We start from the raw sequence: 8,471 nt of genomic DNA on the forward strand, positions 1-8,471 counted from the left end.
ACTGGGTTTGATTCTTAGCACCACGTATAAATAAATGAATAAAGGTACATCAGCATCTAAAAAAATTAAAAGAAAATATATCCTTAAAGATGCCAACTATAATTTATAGTATTCATTGTATAATTGTCAAAAAGGAAAACCCTTATTACCTTTGTAATTACTGCAAATGCAAGACACGTTGATTATGGTAAAGTTATGAGGTTCTAGATCTTTTAAAAGTATAAGAGTCAGCACAGTGGTGCATACCTGTAATCCCAAAGACTTGGGAGGCTATGGCAGGAAGATCACAAGTTCAAGGCCAGCCTCAGCAATTTAGCAAGGCTCTAAGCAACTTAGCAAGACCCTGTATTAAGATAAAAAGTAAAAAGGACTGGGACTAGGAGTGTAGTTCAATTGTTAAGCACCCCTGGGTTCGATCTCCAGTTCCAAAAAAAAAGTATACAATTTCAATTTATACAGTCAAATCTTGGGTAAATACTCAGAAAACATATTGTACCTACTATTCTGAACATTATTAGGGAAAACCAATCTTTTCCACAGGTGACAAAGTATCAGTGATGTCCAGCACAATGCCAAGGGACTGAGACTGAGTAGACTTTAGGAGCATAGGGAGTGAAGCAGGAGAGATCTAGAAAAGATAACCAATGTTGTCATTCTGCTCATTGTCTTTCCAACCAGTCTTGTCCTGAGAATGCTTGCCATCTTTGCTCCCAAGACCAGCATTCTTTAGCATTTCCCAGATTACTCTTAACTCGGAAATACCAAAACATCGATGAGATCCTCATAACTCTAGATGGAGTTTTGATTTTTAAACTGTGTTTTATTTTTAAACTGTATCATTTGATGAAATACTTCATTAAATCTAAGACACCATTATTGGTTGCCTTATTATTTTAAGTGGTATTAAGAGAAAGATACTGTTAATTAAATTTAGTATGCCTTTCACTTAAAATTTTATTCACATTTCAGAGATGTTAAATAGTGAACAAGTGTCTTACAATAAGTGAACTATGGCATTTACTTCACACCTACACATTGCATCAAAAATATTCAGTCATGTACCATGAATAGATTTTTAGTGTTACTACTTATACTGGATTATGTATAGAGAAGTTCAAATTAAAACGGACATCTTTGACATTTAATTAATGTATTTATTTTTAGATGGGAGAAAAAAGGAAAAATGCTCACATTTTAGTATTTATGTTTTTGAAAAGAATGTTCCTTTTCCAGACCTTACATGTACTCCCAGAGTGGGACAGAAGCCATCCATGTCATCTTAAATGTCTTTACCTTCTTGTAATTTGTCCTCGGAGACAACAGATTTCTCAGACCACCCTCTTACCTCAAGAAGCATGACTGGGTTCTTTCCTTTAATCTTCAAGCTTCCAGTTAGTCACTTCATTTAGTTTTTAAAAATTCATCAGGCTTGGGAAATGAAAGATTCATTCTAATTTATGAGTATTACATCTTTTGCTGGGCCAGTTTAATCACCAGATTTTACAGATGAAGCGAAACTTGGGTCAGTCACCTGATTAGGACCTCATTGTTCAGGGTCTTTCCCTGTCTAGGAAAGTCTATCCAACACAAAGTCCAGTCCTCCTGAAGCCTGCTTTGATCTTATAGGTCCAAATGTGCTCTTTCAGTTACCTGAGAAATCTGTTTCCTGATACATCTTCTGAAATGGAAATCCATTCTGTTTTTAACTATTCTGCCTCATATTGACAGATGCCTCTTGGTTTCCAAATCTAGATTCACACAGTTTCCCCTGGCGAAGAGAAAGAGACAACCCCTATTTATCCACAAGAGTAATCTGCTATCTGGAATACAAACACAGAACCACTGTGTGGTCAAATACAAATTAGCTCTAAGTGATACCGAGTAATGGAACAATTTCCCATAGACTCATCCTTTCCCCTTTGAATTTTACGTCTTGTTTTCTAAAATCGATTAAAGTACATGTTTTAAACAGAAAAGAACATAAATGTAAATGTTTAAAATGTGTAATTTTGATGAAGTTTTAAAAATCATGCTAAGCATATGCAAGGAAATACAGGAACCTGCCATCTTTGTTGAAATCAGTTTACCCAGCTATATACTGAATTGTTTCAACATATTGAGCTACCTCCAGCTCCTCTCTCACCTCCTCCCTCACCAGCCGCACCCCCCCCCCCAATTATCTTATCTCCTGGGACCCAAAATAAACCTGTTAACTAGAAAACAAAGTAGATTAGGCTGGACAAGATTTGGCATTCATCACCCAGGACAAACTTTCTCCTGAAAAGGCAGAACCCTGAAAAGCCATAATGAAGGTGGACCCCAGTAGGTATTGATTGGTAATGGTCCTGGAAGGGACCCAGATAAGGGCTTTTAAGATGGTCAGAGGATAAGATTGAAAAGACCAAGGTTTCTATGTGAGGTATAGGCCCTAACTGCATTTTTGAACTGGCTGCATTTGGCAGGAGACTTCCTTATTCTTCAACTAATAAAATCATTTGCCATCAAGTCATCTGGATTTTTTGCTCCCCTAAATAAATACTTGCATTCTCAATTCAAGTAGGAGACAAACAAGTCTAAGTTTAAATGTTTAAAATCCTACTCATTATTTCTGAACATCTTTCTTATCAGATATAATTGTACCATCTTTTACTAGGTAACTGAGGTTTTTATTCTTGATTGTGAAAGGTGATATTGGACCCAAGATCCTTTAAATCATTGGGTTAATGTGTCCTCATCTAGAAATATGACCCCTTTAAAAATCAAAGACATTTAAACATTCCAATTCTACTAAATGGAAATGAGTACAATGCATTGAAACAAGTGTGTGTGTCTCCAAGTGACTGATTTTATTTTCATAGTAGAATTTTAGATGTGATTTTTGTTTATGTAATGGTGAAGGGCATATCTAAATTCAAAGCTGTTTCTAATTACAAATAAAAATTCAAATAACAGTGTAATTATAAAGTCCTAGTACTTTTTAAATATTTTTTTGTTGTAGATGGACACAATATGTTTATTTTATTTATTTATTTTTATGTGATGCTGCAGATCAAACCCAGTGCTTCACACATGCAAGGCAAGTGCTCTACCACTGAGCCACAATCCCAGCCCCAAAGTCCTAGTATTTTCTGTATATTTCAATCATTTTTGGTTTTATAAACATAGTGATTAAAGAAGAATTGAATGATATTATGGCTTAATTTCCTGTTTTCATTATTCATTAAAACCTTGATATGTACAGGAATTAAATGAACAATATAATTACGATGTGTCAAAGATTTCTTTGGACATCATCTATATTAATTGTAAGACTATTTTAAAATGAAATATGTATGCCAGGTGACTGATAGGAAGTTTTTAGATCAATAACCACCTTTGTAGAATTCTGTTTAGCTTATTGGTAAGAGCATAACTACCAAAGTGGCTAACATTTATTTAGTGGTTACTATGTTTCTGGAACTATGCTAGGAGCTTTATAAGGCTTCTTTTACTTAAAATTTCTTAAGAACCCAGGAGCTAGGAATGATTATTATCTCCATTTTTCACACATGGTACTGTGTGCTTAGCCATGTGTTTTCTGGGTGCCCTTTGAATAGAGGATTTTAGGTAGGGGCCAAAAGAACTCTAATAGCTACAGATGATGACTTTTGGATAATAAGAAATTACATGAAAAGCCAATTTTATTTTCAGTTGCGCAGAATGACAGTTCCCTACCAACAATGGGCTCTATGCCATTTAATAAATTTTTCTATACATAACTGCATTCATAACACAGTCTTATTCTATTTCTAAATATTCTAATTACAGAAAATTGGTGTGTGTGTGTGTGTGTGTGCGCGCGTGCGTTTGTGTATACATGTGGTGTGTAAACCATTCTTTCTAGTAATATATAGGACATGTTCATTTTTCAAAAATAAAGAGAAGCCTAGAGATGAAAATGAAAGTCACCAATTGTCTAAGTGCCCACAGGCAGTGTTAATAATTTTGTATATATTCTCTCAGCTGTTTGTATACAGGCATATGTAAATGTATATTTATGTTAAGTTAAAAACTGTGTATAATTTGGTTTTTCTTTTCTTATTCATTTGATAATATATCATAAACATTGTCATGTCACTTAAATTTCTACCACATAATTCTAGCAGTAGCATACAATTTCATGACTTGGTTTCTAACTTATTGGACTAATTCTTTGTTGTTGGATATATAAGTAGGTGGCGAAAACTTGAGGTATAAATACCTAAAATGTTATTTATGCTGTAGGCCTCAGATCTTTAATGATTGAAAAAAAAATAGTGTGTGCCCAGTAAAAGCCTTGGACTAAATCTGTATTGATCTGAATTTTAATCTAAAATTACAAGGCTAAAGGCAACCTCAGAGGAATTTAGCCCATTTTTCTATTTCTAGACTGGACCATGACACTATCCTAGATATATGTCTCTAGAAACTATTCTTGAATTTAATGAGAAGATTCCACAGCCTCGTTCAATGTAGTATTATGGTGACTTGGTGTGGTAGCACAGGCTTTGGAGGGGAACAGACCTTATTACCAAATACCAGCTAAAGAACTTTGACCTTTGACTTTGGCCTTCAATTTACTGCTTGCTCTCAGTTCAGATCTGTTTTGCAGGGTTTCTGTGAGGATTCCATGAGTGTGTGGTATAGTACAGGTGCTAACATATGCTACTTCCTTGTACTCATCCTGTCCCTCTTAAATCCTTAACACTTCTTGCATTGTTTTTATGATAAAATATTCACAAACACCCAAATCTATGGCATGAAATAAACCTGAAGGCCCTCTTTGAACTTCTTCTCCAAGTGAAAACTAATCTAGTTGATTTTTTCTAAAGTCTATTTTAATAATAATTTTTTTTTAACTGGGGAAAGATTCCAGGGCCAGTTAACCACTGAGCCACATCCCTAGCCCCTTTTTTAAAAAGGTCTTGCTGAGTTACTTAGGGTCTTGCTAAGTTGCTGAGGCTGGCTTTGAACTCATGATTCTCCTGCTTCGGTCTCCCAAGCCTCTGGGATTACAGGTATGCACCACTGTGCCCAGCTTATTTTCATAATTCTTTAAAGTTGTAGGGCCCTAAATTAGAGAAAATATATTACAATTGATCAAGTTGGTGACACAGATGGTGGGAAATTACACTGTGCCTTACATATTGTTATGTTCAGGGCACTGTGGGAAGTACTTGATGAATTCATGTAAAGAAGTTAAGGTGTTGTTTCTGAGCCCAGTGTGCATGCCTGTAATCCCAGTCTCTAAATAAAATACAAAAAGGGCTGGGGATGTGGCTTAGTGGTTGAGTGCCCCTGAGTTCACTCCCCAGTACCAAAAAAAAAAAAAAAAGTTAAGGTGTTGTTAATTTAAGTCCTACATATAGGCCTCTGTGGCAGAGATTGTTGCTTTTCTCTGCTGTGCTGCTTCTTGATGCTGATTCTTCAACTTGCTTAGAAGCAGTTTTTTTATTGTTTCAAGTTGGTTTCATGAATTTGGTTTAGTTTTTCAAGGTTAAACGATTTGAGTTCAATTCTATGGTCTTTTCTACATACATTTGTCTGATTTTTAAGTTACTGATTAAATTTAGAGGCAAATGGGTTTACATGCACTTCCTCATATCAATGGGAACCCTTCCACTCTTCCATAGTTTAGGATAGCAGTGAGATGGAAATAAAAGCTACCTCTTTAGAAAGCAGTTTTCTTTTAATGTAAGTCCAGTAGCACTGAAAATTTCTTTAGACTTATATGTCATTTTTGTGGATTATGAGTTTGTGAGCTTTGGCTCTGACAGCTGTAATTAGTAATGTTTGAAAGACATCTGTGAGGGTGACGGTACAGGAAAGATAAGCCAAAAGCAAGATATGTAATTACCACACCCTGCCTTCCTATCAGGAACTCAGGATGTTTAAAGTAAATTAGGACCTTTAGTAGGGCCCTTCTCCTATCAGAGTGCATCATCAGGTTGCCCTGAATTGTAGGTAATCAATCTCACTGCCAGTAAGTATCCTCTTTTACATACATTATTAGCTCACAGGGCCATCGAAGGCCAAGGTGGAAAAGATCCATGCCTCTGTTACAGAGTGAACATATCCCTGAGTCTTGCTACAGTGGCAATTTTTATAGTGAAGGAAAAACACTGGGCTAGAAATCAGAAGACCTGGTCTCCACTTCTCGGTCTCTAGTGCTGTGATTCCAGCCAAGGGTGTGGTCCTCTGTTTCCCCATCTGTAAAATGGAGGTAGTTTACATGGTCTAACTACTTTATAGAATTATTGTAATACAAAAAGGTCATAGGTGTGAAAGTATGTTAAAAGTGTCATGAGATTTCCATAAAACTCAGGACATAGAAGGTAAAAAAAAATATTGTGTGGAGTCAAGCCATTTCCTTGGAATTTTAAGTAGTTTGTTTTTATCTGTGGCTAAGTACTGAACATACATGTTTTTATGGAAGCATTGGATACATAGCTGCACCATGAATAACTATGACTGACGGGGAAATGTTGAAAGAAAGGACAAGATTTCTTGTCATTTATAATTAACAAATGAACTAATCCTTTCAAGTGCAAAGGTAGCTTAGACCTGGCTCACAGTAACTGCTCTGCTTAACTCTTTAAAGAAAACCCTAAAGAGTTTTCTAAGAACAAATGTGGTAAGATTGACTATTGAATAAGGAAAATGGGCAGCTCAAGCTGCTTTCCTCAATAACACCTTTAAGGACCTTGTTTGTTTTTGTGTTATTAAGTGACACTTGCATAAATACTTTGTTGAGTAATGGTGCAGTGGCAAAACTAAAATTTATTTAGGACAGTGTTCCACCCAAGGTGAGCAATTAAAGTAGGTATGTAAACTCAGTCCCTTTAGCTAATCCACTCAACCCCATATGTAAGTTAGCAGGAACAGAAATGAGAAAGAGTGTGGGCCATATGGTATGGTGGGGGAGAGAAGAAATAGGAGGGCAGAAGAAGGCTCCACAAAAGAATGAAAAAAGTCTGAATGATGGTAAGTAATCTATAACACATGAAAATTGATTCTAACTACTGATATTGGTATATCTAGTTAATGCAAATTAAGGTAGCATAAGACTTGTTTTTAAAAACAGAACTTTTCCCATACAGAATAACAACCACCACCTTATTTTAAATGTAGCCAGGAAGGGCTGTGTTTTCTCATGTGATCGGGTTTCCTCACTTTCCACACCTGGGGAAGTATCAGCTAATATTGATTTAGCACTAATTTATACCTGCTGGTCAGGGCCAACTAGAATGGAGGAAAACTGGTACAAATTAGTGGGACTCTGTGGTCCCAAAAAGTGACAGGGCTGCCAACTGTCACTTGTACAAATCGCCATTTCTGGAGGAGGATAGAAAAATATTTTTCACAGGCCTGATCTCTTCAGCAGCTCTACTGCCAGTGTGCTGAAGATTTTGTTTAAGAATGTTAGGAATGGATAAGATCAAGTTACATTCTTTGATTTTGTTATGTTTAGTTTATTAATCTGGGAGCTGAGCAAACTAGAAACAGAACAGGCTTTAAAATATGTGAGTCATTATTATATTGTAATAACTGTTAGCCATCAGGTCCATTTATCTTTTCCTCAATGAAATTCTCTACAATAAAGAAATATCTATACGCTAGTCTTATATTTTAAATATCACTGTAGCTTATTTGAAACCATAGAGTAGATACCAATATGTAAAATGATAGACCTCTTATTCAGGTCAAATTTTGGAAGATGTTTTTCTTTTGGTAATTTCCATGAATTGATGTCATGCATCAATGTTTCTTTGGGTTTGGCTGAAAATGGAGAAAATATTTTGGGCTTGTAAAAATTAATAGTTGGTGAGCTTATATTTATTTCTAATCCACTGTTTCCCAAATTTGCCTGACCATAATGATCACCTGGGGAACTTGTTAAAAATTATATAACCCTATCCCTCCTATCACCTGACCTACTTAAATTAGACTTTCCAGGGAAAGGTGCCGAAATCTGTATTTTAAGCAAGGTTACACCTGATGATTAGTATTTGGAAAACAGAGTTCTGATTCTTTGTAACATTGTGTCATATTCCTCATAATGCCAGAGCTTTTCAAACATATCTCTGATTCCCTTGTCCTCAGTGATTGCTGCCTAATTTCTGCTCCATCACACCTAAGAAATATGGTACACTTACAGCAACCACTGGAACTTTCTGCAGACCCAAGTTTCTGCTCTTGTGATGATAGAAAGCAGCTAGTCACGGGTAGAAGGGTGAGAGGTGGAGGTAGCTTTGGAGAAGTCTTTCAAGAGATTCTGATCCTGCCTTTGATAACTAGTTTGTAGATGACTTTGCTGCTTTCCATGGACATGCTCAACCTCTTTTCTGTATCCAAAATTTTGTCTCTACTTTTACTCTCTTATTATCTTTCCCTCCTGAAGTTGAGGGGCAAACACTTCCTTTTTTTTTTTTTTTTTTTTTTGTCTTTGCTCA

At 35.9% G+C, this 8,471-nt stretch overlaps 1 long non-coding RNA gene across 1 annotated transcript in view; it reads right to left on the reverse strand.

The window, feature by feature from the left end:
- Positions 1-373: 373 nt before the first annotated feature.
- LOC125611366 overlaps positions 374-8,471 on the reverse strand; it is a 22,301-nt gene continuing 14,203 nt past the window's right edge. Inside the window, exon 3 of the long non-coding RNA XR_007341521.1 lies at positions 374-1,768. This is a non-coding gene — a long non-coding RNA (uncharacterized LOC125611366). The remainder of the gene's footprint in view (positions 1,769-8,471) is intronic.

The sequence above is a fragment of the Marmota marmota genome, unplaced genomic scaffold, assembly GCF_001458135.2.
Source record: "Marmota marmota marmota unplaced genomic scaffold, marMar, whole genome shotgun sequence".
Lineage (NCBI taxonomy): Eukaryota > Metazoa > Chordata > Mammalia > Rodentia > Sciuridae > Marmota > Marmota marmota.